The sequence below is a fragment of the Lutra lutra genome, chromosome 3, assembly GCF_902655055.1.
Source record: "Lutra lutra chromosome 3, mLutLut1.2, whole genome shotgun sequence".
In the NCBI taxonomy this organism is placed as follows: Eukaryota; Metazoa; Chordata; class Mammalia; order Carnivora; family Mustelidae; genus Lutra; species Lutra lutra.
The window spans coordinates 35,559,077-35,576,414 of record NC_062280.1 but is presented as its reverse complement, the minus strand read 5'-3'; positions in this window follow the sequence as shown (position 1 = coordinate 35,576,414).

Genomic DNA, 17,338 nt, shown 5'->3' with positions numbered 1-17,338 from the left:
AATTTTTAAAAAAGATTTTATTTATTTATTATTTATTTATTTATTTATCTATTTGAGAGAGACAGAGAGAGAGAGAGAGAGAGAGCACAAGCAGACTCCACACTGAGCTGGACATGAGGTTTGATCCCACAATTATGAGATCAGGACCTGAGCTGAAACAAGAGTCTGACACTCCACTGACTGAGCCACCCAGGCATTCCCATCAGAAATCTTAAAAAAAAAAAAAAAAAAAAAAAAAAAATATATATATATATATATATATATGTGTGTGTGTGTGTGTGTGTGTGTGTGTGTGTGTGTGTGTGTATGTGTATATACACACACACACATATATATATATATATATATATATATAACCCCGGTTTTAAAAACACAACTCCAGTTTGCCAGACCTTGCCTATTTGGGAGAACAAAAGAGGTCAGAGTCACAGAGGACTCAAGTTTTATTGGAGCTTTCCTTTGACTCCAGGATTTCACTATCTTCTTGAAAATCATTCTTCCTCAGCATTAAGATGTTTCTTAGAATCCCTAGGGTTTGGGCTTAGCTATGAGGAAGGGAGTTGGGGCAAGCCTGAGGGAAAAAGTTTCAATGATGTCAACACTAAGAATAAAGTTGCCATGACCTGAAGGAGTTTGGTGCATTTAAGATATGATGTGGTTAGATCCAAAAGAATGGGAGTGGGGTTTGGGGGTGGGGGAGGCATCATAAGATTAGAAAGTAAGGTGGGACTAGAGCATGTATGGGTCTGTAGGACAGCTACTTTAGCTTTCATATGTGATATTTCTGCCTAGCATATGTCTAGGTAGAGCTGAGGTAGAAGGAAAATTTGAGTGCCAGACACCATGATATATTGAGATAGAGCCTTCTCTCACTGCCAAGGATCTCCTCACTAGTTCAAGTTCATCCTGGGTGGTTCCTTCTTATATAAGTGTAGGAGGCCTCCCAGCAAGTCTTAGATCTTTCACAGATTTCTTAGAGATTGGCCCTGCTAACTCATCAAGTATGCCCAGTCATGTCAGAAGCACATTTTAGGTACAAGGCAGAAATACCTGTAGTCAGACTATATCATTATATAATATAATCAAAATTTGTGATGCCTTCAGGAATCTAGAAACTTAAACGCTAAGTGTATGTTAAGTTCTACTTGGATTATCTAGATAAGATTACTGCTTGTGTCTCTCATCAAAAATGGATTTTTCATTAGTTCCTTTGCTATCTGCTTTCTGAGTTACTGATTCTAGCCCAGCCCACATATCTAACACACAGATGAAGTTAATCCTCCTCTTGAGCTAGGTCTCCTTGCTAGTAGAACAAGCTGGTACCAGTGGGATGATTTTCAAACTCTCTGACGAAATATAGGCAAACCCTTGCAGAAGGGCGGACAGAGAAGTAGCTGGCCTAATTGGAAGCTGATACTTAAAACAATGATATAGAATCTTCTGTATCACCTTAAAGGTTCACTGACTTTATGTGAACATGCCGAGGGTGCCCTGCTTTCCCATTAGAGAAGATGATAAAATATATTCTTGTGTTATGTATATATGGCAAGGCTAGTTGGTAATGACTAACAAAATGCTTGTTTCAGCCACAATGATGAAAACAAATGCTTGCATTTGGGAAAGGTCCACTACTGAAAACTATCATTTCAATGAAAGCATCTATGCTGCTGAAGTTGTGTCCCAACATAAAACGTTCATTTGTGGAAACGATGCTTTATTTAGCAATTTTCTCAAGCTCGATGAGGAAGTAAAAGGATCAGCAAACTGAAGTGTAGTATGAATTTCTTTGCAAAATATTTTATGTGACTGAACTATTTGTGGGTTGGCTTAAGTATTTTTTGTTTATGAAAAATTATTTAATAACAGTACTCTTGAAATTACATGTCTGTAGAGAAGGTCACAATACTCCCACAATAAAACTGGTTTCTGAGGGGGTGGAGAGCAGGGCTCACTTGAATAGCAGTTGGAAGTCTGGGCTCTCTGGTGTGTATGTGATTGTGCTCTTGGTTGGTTTGGTTTTTGTGGGCAATGAGCTGAGAGAAAAATACTTTTAAGTAAAAAGATATGCACAGTTTATTAAAATTTACTAAAGAATAGGGCTTCTGCATTTTTAGGCTATCTTTCAAAATCAGTCCTCTGCTTTGAATTATCCATTAACTTGCAGATTCAGGTTCACCCCTTTATTATCAAAATACATATTCATAACCTTTCACAGTTGTGATGTTCTAGTTACAATTAGTTTCTGCTTTTCTAGGACAAAATTTCACTCTGTTTAAGCAAGAATTCTTGACTTAAGTGTTTTTTGTTTCTGTTTTTAGAGGGAAAGAATTCATTAACTGATTTTTTCCCTCCTTATTGGGCTCATCAAATGATTTCAGGCACATTATTTCAGGCCTTTTGTTGATTAACTCCTATTGGTTTAACATTGCCTTTATTTGTTTCTGAGATTTGATTCTGTGGATGTTTGTGATGAACCTATTAACATCTAGATTTTTTGTGAAAACAGAAAGCTTTTTCATCACAAATTTGGGAGTGAGAACTGGGCAGTGGTAATATCTGTTACCCAAACCCCATTATTTGCAAAGAAACCCAGCAGGGACCCCTTGACTTTTGCCACATACCACTTAACAGAGTTATTAACTAAGAGACATATGTTATTATATTGGACCTCTCAGTGCAGATAAAGATTTAATGCAGGGGGTGCCTGGGTGGCTTAACTGGGTGGGTTAAAGCCTCTGCCTTCGGCTCGGGTCATGATCCCAGGGTCCTGGGATCGAGCCCCACATTGGACTCTTTGTTCAGCAGGGAGCATGCTTCCCCTCTTTCTCTGTCTGCCTCTCTGCTTACTTGTGATCTCTGTCTGTCAAATAAATAAATAAAATCTTAAAAAAAAAAAAAGATTTAATGCAGGATACCCTCCTAACACTGGATGACAGCGTGAAGAATTACATACTGTGGGACAAGTGTCAAAATGCCTGGCAAATTTCTGTGAATCTATGGAAGAAATATTTTAAAAAATAGCTTTTATTAGCTAATTGTATTGATTTCATTTGCCAGAGTAGAAGAGTATATATTAAGTTATGTAAGGCTAGTAAGATTCTATTAAAATATAATTTTCTTAGAGTTAGAGATATAGTTTAAAACTTACAATTAAAAAAACAAAACAAGGGACGCCTAGGTGGCTCAGTTGGTTAAGCGGCTGCCTTCGCCTGAGGTCATGATCCCAGCGTCCTGGGATCGAGTCCCACATCAGGCTCCTTGCTCAGCGGGAGCCTGCTTCTCCATCTGCCTCTGCCTGCCACTCTGTCTGCCTGTGCTCTCTCTCCCTCTCTCTCTCTGACTAATAAATAAATAAAACCTTTTAAAAAAATAAAAAAACAAAACAAAACAAAACAAAACAAAACAACCTACGGGCGCCTGGGTGGCTTAGTGTGTTAAGCCTCTGCCTTCTGCTTGGGTCATGGTCTCAGTGTCCTGGGATCGAGTCCCCTATCAGGCTCTCTACTCAGCAGGGAGCCTGCTTCCCCCTCTCCCTCTGCCTGCCTCTCTGTCTACTGGTGATCTCTCTCTGTCAAATAAATAAAGAAATACCCAAAATTCAAAGGAAAAAAACCCACAATTTTTGATGCTGTTGACTCTTGGAAAGTTTGCATGAATGGCTGAGGACCAATGACATCATAACATGGACAGAACTGCTCCCACAGGGAAGGGTTTGCTAACTTATACCTAGGGCTTACGCTTTATGTATATTAGCTCATTCAATTGTCACAATAATTCTCTGGGGGGGAGGTTTACTATTGCAATACCTCTTTTATTATTATTATTATTATTATTATTATTATTATTATTATTATATTTTTTAGAGAGGGGTGGAGGGGCAGAAAGAATCTTAAGCAGGCTCCACATCCAGCAAGGAGCCTGACATGGAAGTTGATCTCAAAATCCTGAGACCGAAATCAAGAGTCAGATGCTTAATGAACTGAGCCAGACAGGCACACCTGTTATCCCTCTTTTAAAGATAATGAAATTGGGTACAGAGAGTAAGTGCAGTCATGTGTCCAAGGCTAGACAGAAAGGGAGTAGAAAAGGGAGAATCTAATCCCAATATCTCTGGAGACTAGACTCTGAGTTTCACCACATTCCATCTATAATGGAATATAATCTCTAGACTCTGTGAGTTTCACCACTAAACTATAAAGGAATATAATCTCTATGGTACTAGGAATAGAAGTTGATTACTGTGACACCTTCTGTGGCTGGTTTGAGAAGCTAGAAAGATACTTCTAGCTTAAGGTTTCCCTGGGTACGCTAGAATCTTCCATGAGGGTCTGATCCTCCCACCCTTTTTTCCTATATTGGTAGAAGGAGCTGGCAATCAGGTTACTTTTATGAATCTTGTGATGGGAGAGAGGAAGAGAAGTCAACATCGACTTTTGTTCAAGCTAAACATGAAGAAGAAGAGCTTCATCAGAACAGAATCACACCTTTCTTAACAATAAATTTAGATGGAAAAAAGTGAAGAAACTTGTTATGCATTTTGTCATGGTCTAGAATAATGGCTTTCTATTAGAAGTTCAGGTACCAGGATACCAGGGTTTCTTAACCTCAGAATTATTGACATTTTTGAATGAATAACTGTCTTGTTGCAGGAGGTTGTCCTGTGCCAGTGTAGGATGCTGACTAGCACTCCTGACTTCTCACTAAAGATGCCAGTAGCACTGTAGGTGTGATACCCAAAAATGCCTCCAGACATTGCCCAACATCCTTTGGAGGCAAAATCATCCCTGGTTGAGAGTGATGGGGATATATATATATATATATATATATATATATATATTTGTATGTGTTTACAGTTGTGATCTAAGTTGGGTGAAGGTTTTTATAGCCTTAATTAAAATTAATAGAATTCCTTTGAATTTCTGTATTTGGGGGGAAATAGGAGTTTTTATTTCTTTGTTGGTTAGCATGCATACTTATCTTTTAGTTGATTAGCAGAATTTTGCTAGAGTGATTAGTGGCATATCAGCTAGGGAAAGTAGATTTTTTTTTTTTTCCCAGGGCATGGAATCATGAAAGCTAAAACAACCAGGAACCCTAAGACACTGACTTGTTGAGAAATTCCAGAAACAGTTCAATAGGTATATTTCTAATCCAGGCAGAGTGAAGTTTATCATATAAAAAGGTAGTTAGAGCTCAAGCTACTGTATGAAGAAACAGTGACAATGGTGACTTTATTAGTTTTCTTGAAAGATTAGTATCATGGCACATCAGAGCCAGAAGATCTACTTAGGATCCACTTATTCAATTCTCTGCTTTTATAAAGGAATAGGGTTTAGGTAGATTAAATTACTTGACAAAGTTGCTGGTGGCAAAGATAGAATAGAAGGTAGATCTCCCGATTCCCCTGTCTGTTCAACACAATTTCTCTGGTGAATGCATGAAATCGAGAAATTAGTTGTCAGGAAGAGCCTTCCATTTTCACCTGTAAAAACAAAGCCTCTCTTTCTTTGCTCACATAACTCGTTATTTTTTTTCTCTTTAATAATATTTCTGCTAGAATGCTGCATCCTGTGTTTCTCTTTTGTCAACTAACTTTTATTTTTTATAGAGAAGAGACTATCTTTATATCATCTTGATACCTGACACCATTATTCAAGTGTTTAAAGAAACAATATTCTGAGAACCTTAAGAATAATGAACTCCAAGAATCGTGGATTGATACAAAAGCTACTACTGTCCAAGCATGGTGGGTTATTAGAAAGACCATTACTGCTAAGCATCCAGATGGTACCTGTGTTTCCCCAATTTAGTGAAAACAATTATTGGATGCTATCGTTTTATTTTATTGATTTTTCTGTCCTCTCCTCAGATTGCTTTCATGAGAACAGGACTTTTTTTCTCCCTTGCTCAGTCTTGGTCTCCAGGGCCTCACATGGTAATTGGCAAATAAGAAACCCTCAATAGATATATTTAATGGGCAAATGTCCCAATGAAAAGACACGGGATATCAGATTGGAAAAAAAGGCAAGACCCATCAATATGCTGTCTGCAAGAGACTCATTTTAGACCCAAAGACACCTCCAGATTCAAGGTGAAGGGGTGGAAAACAATTTATCACACTAAGGGACATCAAAAGAAAAATGGGGTGACAATCTTTTTATCAGACAAATTAGATTTTAAGCCAAAGATTTTAGTAAGAGATGCGAAAGGACTCTATATCATACTTACAGGGTCTATCCAACAAGAAGAGCTAACAACTCTAAATATTTATGCACCTAACATGGGAGCAGCAGTCAATTATATAAGCCAATTAATAACAAAATCAAAGAAACACATCGACAATAATATAATAATAGTAGGGGACTTTAACAGCCCCTCACTGCCATGGACAGATCATCCAAGCAAAAGATAAGCAAGGAAATAAGGGCTTTAAATGACACACTGAACCAGATGGACTTCACAGATATATCCAGAACATTCCATCCCACAGCAACAGAATACATATTCTTTGCTAGTCACATGGAATATTCTCCAGAATAGATCACATCCTGGGTCACAAATCAGGCCTCAAATGGTACTAAAAGCTTGGGATCATTCCCTGTATATTTTCAGACCATGGTGCTTTGAAACTGGAACTCAATCACAAGAGGAAAATTAGAAAGAACTCGAATACATGGAGGCTAAAGAGCATCCTACTGAAGAATGAATGAAATGAAAGGAAATGAAAGAAAAAATTAAAAGATTCATGGAAACAAATGAAAATGAGAACACAAATCTTCCAAATCTTTGGGATGCAGCAAAGGCAGTTCTAAGAAGGAAGTATACAGCACACAAGCCTTTCTCAAGAAACAAGAGATGTCTCAAATACACAACCTAACCTTACACCTGAAGGATCAGGAGAAAGGATCTGGAGAAAGAAAGAAAGCAAATAAAGTCAAAGCCCAGCAGAAGAAGAGAAATAATAAAGATCAAAATAGAAATCAATGAAATGGAAACTAAAAGAACAGTAGAACAGAACAATGAAATTAGGACCTGGTTCTTTGAAAGAATTAATAAGATTGATAAACCCCTAGCCAGACTTATCAAAAAGAAAAAAGACCCAAATAAATAAAATAATGAATGAAAGAGGAGCTATCACAACCAACACTGAAGAAATACAAGCACTTATGAGACCATATTATGAACAGCTATATGCCAAGAAATTAGACAATCTGAAAGAAATGTATGCATTCCTAGAGATGTATAAACTACCAAAACTGAACTAGGAAGAAGTAGAAAACATGAACAGACCCATAACCAGCAAGGAAATTGAAGCAGTCATCAAAAATCTCCCAATGAATGTACTTGTCAAATGATGAAATAAAGTAACAGATTTGCCAGTGTGGACACAGTAGAAATTTTCAAAATGAATTTACATGCAACATAGTCTCTTGACAACAACTGGCCAAACAGAGCATGCACCATAATGTTTAGAAATAGCAGATGTAGTCAGCCAGACTTGGATGAAAATTCTAGTTCTGATCATTATGAATCATGTGACCTTAGTCAAGTTGTTTAACTCCCTGAGCCCCAGCTTCTGTATTTGTTAAAATGTCATAATAGAGTATTCACTTCTTATGGTTCTTATGAAGATTAAATGAAATAATGCAAGTAAATTGATTAGGCAGGAGCTTGGCATTGGCATTTAGTATACACTTAATAACTGTGAGCCGGGTGGGAAGAGTACTTCTATCCCACATGGCCATTTTGCCCATGGAGAAACTTTTATTGACCCCAGGTTTTTGGAAGAATTACCATGCTGTAAGTATCAGGAGTTATGCCAGAAAAGTCTCTCATTGCTTCCAGCATCCAAGCAGAGGTGCCCTTGCCTCCTTCCCTCTCTGCCATAGGGGTGCAGCATGGGCCAGTGACTAGCTGTGTAAATGGATTAAGAACCTCACCCACAGACCTGTTAGTCTGGATTCATATAAGGGGTGAATGAAACAGTGCTTTGAAATTCAGCCTGAGTCCTTTCCAGAGAAGTCCTGCATGAGGAGACATATTGAGTGTACAGTAACATCAATATAATGGATTTCATGGCACTTGGCTATTTTTTCCTTTGTGTCAGGGAATTCTAGAAGGCACCAGGGATGAAAAACCAAGACCTAGCTCTTTAAATTATTATGAAAATGAATATCAGTCTTAGGATCCTACACTTTATTTAAATGAGAAAATGTAAATAACAAAAGGAACTAGCTAAGGGATGGAATGTTTATTTACATGGAGAAAATTTGAACATATGATATATAAATGATGAAAAGTAGCAGTGCCTGGGTGGCACTGGCAGTTATTGTCCAACTCTTAGTTTCTACTCAGGTCATAATCTCAGGATCATGAGATTGAGCCCCAAGCCAGGCTCCACACTCAACACAGAGTCTGCTTAAGACTCTTTCTCCCTCTGCCCTTCCCCCATCTCCCCACACTCTCTCTCTTTCTAAAATAAATAAATACAACTTTTAAAAAATGCTGAAAAGTATACTGAGAAATGTTGAGTCTATTTTAATCAATCCCGCACTTCCATACATATTGCCATCATTTTATGATAAATTAAATTAACATCTACTTATTTCTGAATAATGAAGTCACATACCTCCCTGATGTATGCTTTGGTTTTGCATATAGAGACTTTTTCAGTCACTTAAGTGGTTTAGTGAATAAGAACACTGGTATTGCAGGGACACCTGGGTGGCTCAGTTGGTTAAGCAGCTGCCTTCGGCTCAGGTCATGATCCCAGCGTCCTGGGATCGAGTCCCACATCGGGCTCCTTGCTTGGCGGGGAGCCTGCTTCTCCCTCTGCCTCTGCCTGCCATTCTGTCTGCCTGTGCTCGCTCTCTCTCCCTCTCTCTCTGACAAATAAATAAAATCTAAAAAAAAAAAAAAAAAAAAAAAACGAAACACTGGTATTGCAAAATGGTAAATCAGAGGGCTGATCCAGAAAGTTACCCCCTTGAGGGAGATGAAGCCAAGCAAGTTAACAGCCCAGCCTAAGGAAAGCAAGAAGTGGGGGTGCTATGACAGATGGCAAATGTGGTCTCTGAAAATGGCTACTTTCTGATGAGCACTGGCATTGCTGAAGTGAGTAGATTGTAAAAAATAAAAATTAAGTAAAAATTTCAAAAATTACTTCATTTGTTTCTTCTTGAGTGTGGAAGTTTCTTTATGTCTCTGGGGTCACTGTGGGCAAGAGGCAGGAAGTCAACAATTTTTTTAAAAAAAGATTTTATTTATTTATTTCATAGAGATCACAAGTAGGCAGAGAGGCAGGCAGAGAGAGAGGGAGAAGCAGACTCGCTGCTGAGCAGAGAGCCCAAAGCAGGGCTCGATCCCAGGACCCTGGGATCATGACTGAGCTGAAGGCAGAGGCTTTAATCCACTGAGCCACCCAGGCATCCTGGAAGTCAACAATTTTAAGACTTAAACAGACTTTGAGCACTCGAAGAGAGTATTCACTCATTCAGTTGCTCATCATTCTATCACTTATTTATTCCTTTAATGAACATTTAGTATGCTTCTTCTATATCCTAGACAAGAAAAAAAAATTGATATTCACATCTCAGATATTTTGAAGTTCTTAATGACAATCCTGGAGATAAAAAATTCTGGAAAGATTATAGCAATCCAGAGATGGTATATTTAAAATAACCAAGACATAGCTGTTACTGTAAAGGAAGCATTAAGAAATATATTCTTTTTAAATTATTTTATATTTTAGAAAAATATATAAAATATTTAAATATAATATAAAATATCTATGTATAAATGTCTGCATACATTTATTGATGTCTTGAACAGGTTTTAAGTCTTTGACAATTATTAATTTTTTTAAAGATAATGGTTATATAGAGCTGACACTCTAAGTTTGGTTGTCAGTGCTCTCTCTTATAACAGAATGATAAAAAGAAATATAAGACTATTTTAGATTAAATAATCTATCACCCACTTATAATGGTATAAAAGATGATTAATGTTAGTTCATATTGTTGATTGGCTTTTTATGATAATTGCTTTTTGATCAGTTTTTGAAACTTGAAACTCCAAGGTGAGATTTATAACACTGGGAAGATTTTTATTAAACCCTGAACAAGAACAAAAAATATGCCTATAAAGTAGCTTTAATTATATTCTTCTGCCAAAGAAAGTTCATATTTCAGAATTAAATAAAAACTACTTAGAATTAAGAAATTTCTATTGATGAAACATTCTGAATTCCTTGGGAAAAAAGTAATCTATAATATAATATGGAATTGGGATGTGGGAAATACTGTTCATTTCTCACTCTAATAATCAAAATCACACATAAGTTCCATAATTATAATCATAATAACAATAGTAATGGTATCACACATTTATTAACTGCCTAGAGTGTGCCAGTTCAGTGTCCAGCTCTTGTCTACAAGTCATTTTACTTAATGCTCCAGAAGGCAAGCATCCTTACTCTTCTCATTCTATGGATGAGATGCTGTGACACTGAGATGTAGTTTATTGTCCAAAGTCACAGAGCTGATAAATAGAGGTTGATTTCTCCAAGTCTGTATGTCTTCTAAACCCACTGGATTAACTCTGCTGGATGGCAAAATATAGAAATTACTTTCTTTGACTCTGTCAGCTGACATTTGTATTAAGGAAAGAAAAAAAAAAGTCTTACTGCAATTCTTGTTTGATTTCAGAACATGGAGGAGAAAATAGAGAGGAAAGTGAATCCTGTCTCTGGGTAATTCATAAATTCTATCTCAAAGGGATGAGCCTTTTCAGTCTCCTTGAATTCTGAAGCACAGCTTTTCACATAGCACTAAGAACCTACTTAGTTCTAAGAATATCATAACCAAAGCATACAGATTGTTTGAGGAAAATTTCCCTTGTGCACCAATTATAGGGAAAAAAATCTCAAATGTAACCCAAAATGAAATAAGATAAATAAAAGAAAAATGAAAAAAAAAAGGAACTCTGTTCTCCCATTTTGTCCAGCACTCTCTTCCCCCACAATCTCCACTTGAAAATACTTTCTCAGCTTTCTTATGGTTTTGAGCACATATTTAACATTTTGAGAAACTTGTATTTGTCTTTGGCTAGAATATCCTACATAAACATCCTCTGCCTACTTATTTAGAATAGCTCCTGTTTCTTCTCACACTCTCCCCTTGCAAGTTCACTTTGTGATAACAATCATATCCCCCCAAATGTAATAATTAACACTTAGTAATAGGAATGTAGGAAGTTTATTTTTGGTTTCTCTTACCTCAAAATGATATTGCTTTTTCTTTATGGTCTCAGGGGAACACTAGTAGTGTGGCTGTATTCTTGAATTTCCAAATCTCATTCCTGAAGAATTCCACAGACAGAGATCAACCATTTGGCATTATGCTGAGGACTGCTCTTCTTCCTAAAATCTCTTGAATGAAGAATGTTATAAAAATGAAATTTTAGTCAGAGATCCCAAAATGGATTGACTTCCTCCCTTCTCATTATCCTTGAGCCAATCAGAGATGATTGCAGCATACATTCACTTGGAATGACAAGGTACACAAATATCAGGATGATTGAAGAAAGATGAAAATAGAAAGTGGAGTTGGAAGATAGACTGAGAAGGGAGATGGATATGTTGTGATTTGAACTGAAACATCAAATTTATTTGTGGTATGACCCCAAATATCAGTGTATGTATAATGTATTATTTTGGTAATAATTATCTCTGGAGATAGTTGGAATTCTTACTTTGATTTTCTAAACTTCATAATGTTTTCATTCTCAACATCATGTTGATTCTTTCTTCTAATCATTCAGCTGGATGGCTGGCTAGCCAACTTTTTCTGAAGTTGCTTTTAAAGAGCCTTTCCAAAACAACTCTCACAATCCCAATTTAAGTGGCCTACACCTCTCAGCATGCCCTCCCTTCCATACCACTTTGAGTTCACTATCTCTTTACCACAGCTCACTTCCCCATTCCACATTTTGTATTTAATAGTTTCTGATACTCCCTAGTCATAGGAAAATTTGCTTCTAATTTGTATGGGAGGAAAAAAGGTTGAGTATTTTTCCTTTTTGAGCTGGAACCTCTTGATTATATAATTTCAAGGCCTCACCTTTTGTTATGTCTTCCAATTTTCCCAAGAGTGGTAAAATTGTCAAGATCATAGAAAAATGTAATTATTCCTTCAAGAAAATACAAAAAAAGAACTGGTATAAAATATTTGCTTCTCTTTTCCTGTGAAATAAAGCAACAAAAATGTATTGGGCTTTGCATTCTAGTCCTGAATGGTCATTTGTTTCCAGGATAGTTGAAACATTAGCCTCTTGCTGCAGTGCTACTACCCGCAAGATAGAGAAAATTCCTATCAATTTTGAAAGTGTAGTTTGAGTTATAGTTGTTGTTCCATTCTTGAGACACCTGTATCTTTATCATACTCATGAAAATGAGAGAAAATAAACAAACCTATAGATCCAACTTTTTGGAAATGTGTTGACAAATTCATCAACGTATGATAGGATTTGAAGGATCCTGGAAGAATATGATTCCTGATTCCTTTCCCCAGACACTCTCCACACCTCCCTATTGAGAGCCAAGTCTTAATGCTGGGTTAGCCCTCTATTTCCTCCACATCAGTTACTTTTTTTTTTTTTTAACGCAAGCTTGAGACAGAGGGACACAGAGAGAGTGGGCAGAGGTGAAGAAGGAGAAGGAGAGAGAGTATCTTAAGCAGTTTCCAGGCTCAGTATGGAGCCTGATGTGAGGTTCCATCTTATGACCTTGAGATCACGACCTGACCAAAACCAAGAGTTGATCACTTAACTGACTGAGCCACCCAGGAACCCCTTGAGTTACAACTTTCTAATTTATAGTTTTAAATTCCATTAAAATGCAAAAGCACCTTTTTTGTTGTTGTTTTGTCAGAAAACGATGTATTTACTTTGCAGATGTAGCATTGAGGTTGCTGCAGAGAGTAAACATGATTAATACCACCTTAAACTGTTGCTTGGCCCAGATTTGTTTGCGTAGGATGTAACTTCGTTAATGTGGAATCCCATTCACCTTCCAAATGAAGAATCTGAAAGAAGGTCTTGATAAAGCAATAAGAGCTTCGGGGGTGAATTTAAGAACCTGAAGTGCAGGCGGTGATGCCAGTTAATGAGTGAGAGGACACAGAAGGAGGAGAGAAGCACTGACCACACACAAACTTGCCCTGCTTTACAATTTTGCTTAAAACAGCTTTGACAGCAGCCCTCATTTATTTTCACCTAACTTGTTAACAGTTTTCAACCCACATTTTAACCTCACCTCAACCTTCAGATTGCAGCTAAGACACATGCTTATATTTAAATAAGAACACCTATCATCCAATAATAAACCATTGGGTCATAAGAAGCCAGGGTGACAAATGACAATCCTGTATTGATGCAATTGTGAATTTCTCTATTTCAGACCTCATCTTTCATTCACACTCTCCTCATTCTCTCTTTTGCAGGTAAGGCTTTTCCACAGCAGTATCAGAATATAGTTAATGCTTCTAGTAAAACAAGCTTTTAGATGACACTGAGTTATTCTTTATTCTTTACCTATACTACATTAATAGTTGGGTATTTTAAGCATAAATATGTAACAGGTCTTTGTACCCACTGAATAATATATCATATTATTATACATATAAATAATACACATACATATATACATATACACATATATGTAATTCAATATACATAAATGTGAAACAATCTTCTGTACTCCTTATGAATCTTAATGACTGATAACACATAGTCTCTTATGAGTCCATGATTAGTAATATTGTTTCTCCTTTGACAGAGAAGTTACCTTGGATAACCTATCCCCACACAGGGTTTTATGGCCTGCTTTCCAAATTATACAAATTACTCAGAAGTGAAAACCACAATGGAAATATTACAGAATTGCTTTCCCGGCTCTGGAACACAATACCTTGGTTGTTAGCCAATTTTCTTTTCTTCATCGTTCAAAGTAGTTTTTAAAAATGTTTTTCTATGCCAATACTGAGTACTGGCACAAATGTGTTCTCCTTTAAATTTATTGCTGGCAGCTACCAGGATAATTTGGAAGGAACATATCAGTACAAACTGAATACTACATCTAAACCCAGAAGTTCTCTCATTATCCTAAATAGGTCATTAATTTGCATTATGGAGACTCCATCTGAAATGTATGGACAAAGAGTAAGGGAACAAACCAAGACTTATAGGAACTGCTGATAGAACAAGATGTTACTGCCACTTTAGGGTCTCAACAGGGTAAATTTTCTGTGTCTCAATAGTTTCATTACCATTATCATTAAACAACCATGTAAGAATTTTGTGCAATATCCTGGACATTGAAATAAGACAATGCAAAGAACATAAATTCTAGATCAACATATATAGGAGCTATAATATAGAATATTACATTAAAAAGTGAAAACAAAATTATGTAAAATTCACTCAAGAATGCAAAAGAGTTTTAATATTAGGAAATATGTTTATCTTTTTTATTTATGTATATAACTCATCATATCATATCAACTCGCTCAATAGATATTAAAGGCATCCGAGAAAATTTCACAGTATTCTTGTTGAAAAAGGTTTTGAAATGGTCATGTATATTTTCTTCATAGTATAGGAATAATAAAACTAGATGAGTGACTTGCATCACAGTGGGTGAATTTTCATTAAAATAAAAAATAAGACATGAATTCCACTATTACCGTCACTATCTAGCATTATCCTTTGAGAGACTGCTTATCCATTAGATGAAAACAAACAAAAAAAGAGGGATAATAATAAGAAAAAGAAGGTAAGATTGTCAGTATTTGACTTTTTGATTGTGTATCTATACTCCAACATTACCAGTTGGGTGGAAGAAAGGGTGTTAACTCAGAGCCATTTAAAAAGTAACTTACAAAACTCTTTATTCCATTTTCACAATAATCAGTTAAAATATAATAGAAACAAAACTAAAGTGTCTAGGAATAGCAAGAAATTTGTGATATCTTTATGAATAAAATTGCATAATAATTTTTTGAAGCACAAAAATAAGAACTGAGACAGTTGCTTTCTAAGGATGCCAATTTTCTTTGAATTATATATAAACTTAATTCAATTCTGATAAATGTCTTATGTTTTTCAAGAATATGATCAAATGATGCTAATGTTGATCTGGAAAAGTAACTATCTTATTATAGGCAAACATGTTCTGAAAAAGATGAATATTGATGGGGGATCTTAAAATTCTTTGAAAAGCCATGGTCATCAGAAGATTTTGGGACTGAAATAAATTTAAAAAATAGGGAAATTTAATTCAATTTTGTACCACTATGATATTCCCTGAGTACATGTTAAGCAGAATCATCATTTCCTAGGCATGATTGTTTATCATCTTATAGCCATTTTCCTGTAGCTATGTACACAGCTGATATTCACTGGAAAATGTACAGTTCTTGCTATTGTGTTCAACCAGCTATTTTTCTTGATATGGATGGACAGGTTACATAGATGCAAACAAATACCACTTTTTAATGTCAAAAGTATTGATTTTTTATTTCTATTTCCTATAAAAACTCATACATTTCATAACCAATTATATGTCTATAATTTTAAAATATTTTAAAGCAAAAATTTATATGTAATACATGTTTAGTGACAAATTAGAAAATATAAACCTTTACCCACTCTAGGATATTCTTCTTATTCATCACTGACAATATGAGGACTAAGAATAGTGTTTCACTCTTTAAATTTTATATTTAATTACAAGTTTGAAATGTTGCCCTGTTTATGAACTACTTGTATTTTCTTGTGTAGATTATATGTCTATGTATTTAGATAATTTTTTCCTTCCAATTTGAGGGGTTTTTGTTGTTGTTGTTGTTGTTTACAAAAAAAATATATCTACATAGTAAGGTTGCTAGACCTTTGTTTTTCAAACACAAGGCAAACATTTTCCTATATTGTCCTTTGACTACTTGTAATGAATTTTATCACAGAGAAATTTTAATTTTTATGTAACCATATTTGTTAATCTTTTCCTTGTGTCTGTCATACTTAATAGGAACTTTCCCATTCTTATATTCATTCATACTTCTCTTATAAACTGGTGGTTTCATTTTCATGTGTAAATCTTTAATCCATTTAGATTTATCATAGTGTCAATTACAAGAAGGAATATAATTTTATTAGTCCGTTTCCTTCCAATTATGAAATGTAATCATTATTTGATATTAATCAATATAATTTGATATATATTAAATACATTTAATATAGATTTCTATAGTCTATATTTATTATTCAATATAATTTGATAGATTAATCAACATTAATTTTAAACATAATAATATATACACATGAGTTAAACTCTGAAATATTTTCCTTGCTACAGCAGAGAGAATTGTAATGCTGACATTGGATGAGATAAAGCAGCTTCCATGGAGGCCCAGAGGACCAGTTCAGGGCACATAGACCTGCTATATTTCAAACATAAGCAGTCAGCATTTTGAAAGGCATATAGGAGTGGACCTAGAGGACTTTTATTCTATGCACACTCCAATTCTTCCTGCCCCCTTTATCCCTACTTCTATCATCATCACCATCATTGCCAGTAAGGCCTCTCCATTATTATATCAAGAAGAAATCTCAGGTAGCAATGATGAATGGGTATACACAAAACAGTTGCTATTCTAATACATGCAAAATGTCATTGGTATTATTTTTAGTTAAGCTACCACCTAAATTAAAGTACTTTTCATGATCGTATACATATTTGCTTAGAAAATTATAATTGTCCAATATTTTTTCAATACAATTGTATGTCTATTTGAACAGGTTCTCACACCAAAGAGAAGCCTGGAAGTTACTACTTTACTCATGTGATCAAAGCCAATATTAACAGTAACAGGAAAAATTTAAATTACTAATGTGAAGAGGCCACCAACATTTCTGCAATATTATCAACAGAATGAATATCATGAAAATAATCATGAGAAAGACATCAAAAACGTCAAGGTTATGAAAGTCAAAGAAGACTGAGAAATAATTTCAAACTGAAGTAGATTGGAGAGATATGCCAATTAATTGCAATGTGTGATTCTGAGCAAGATGTGGTTTTCTGTTGTTGTTTGTTTTGTTATATATTTTTTGTCTTTATTAGTTTAACTGAAAAACCTGAGTAGGAGTCTGAAAAATTAAATGGTAATGATATATCTGTTCTAATTTCTTGGGTTTTGGAGGTAATATGACAGTAGTGTATGACAGTAGTATATGACAGTAAATTTGTAAGGATGATTGGGTTGGATATCTTGGTAGCAAC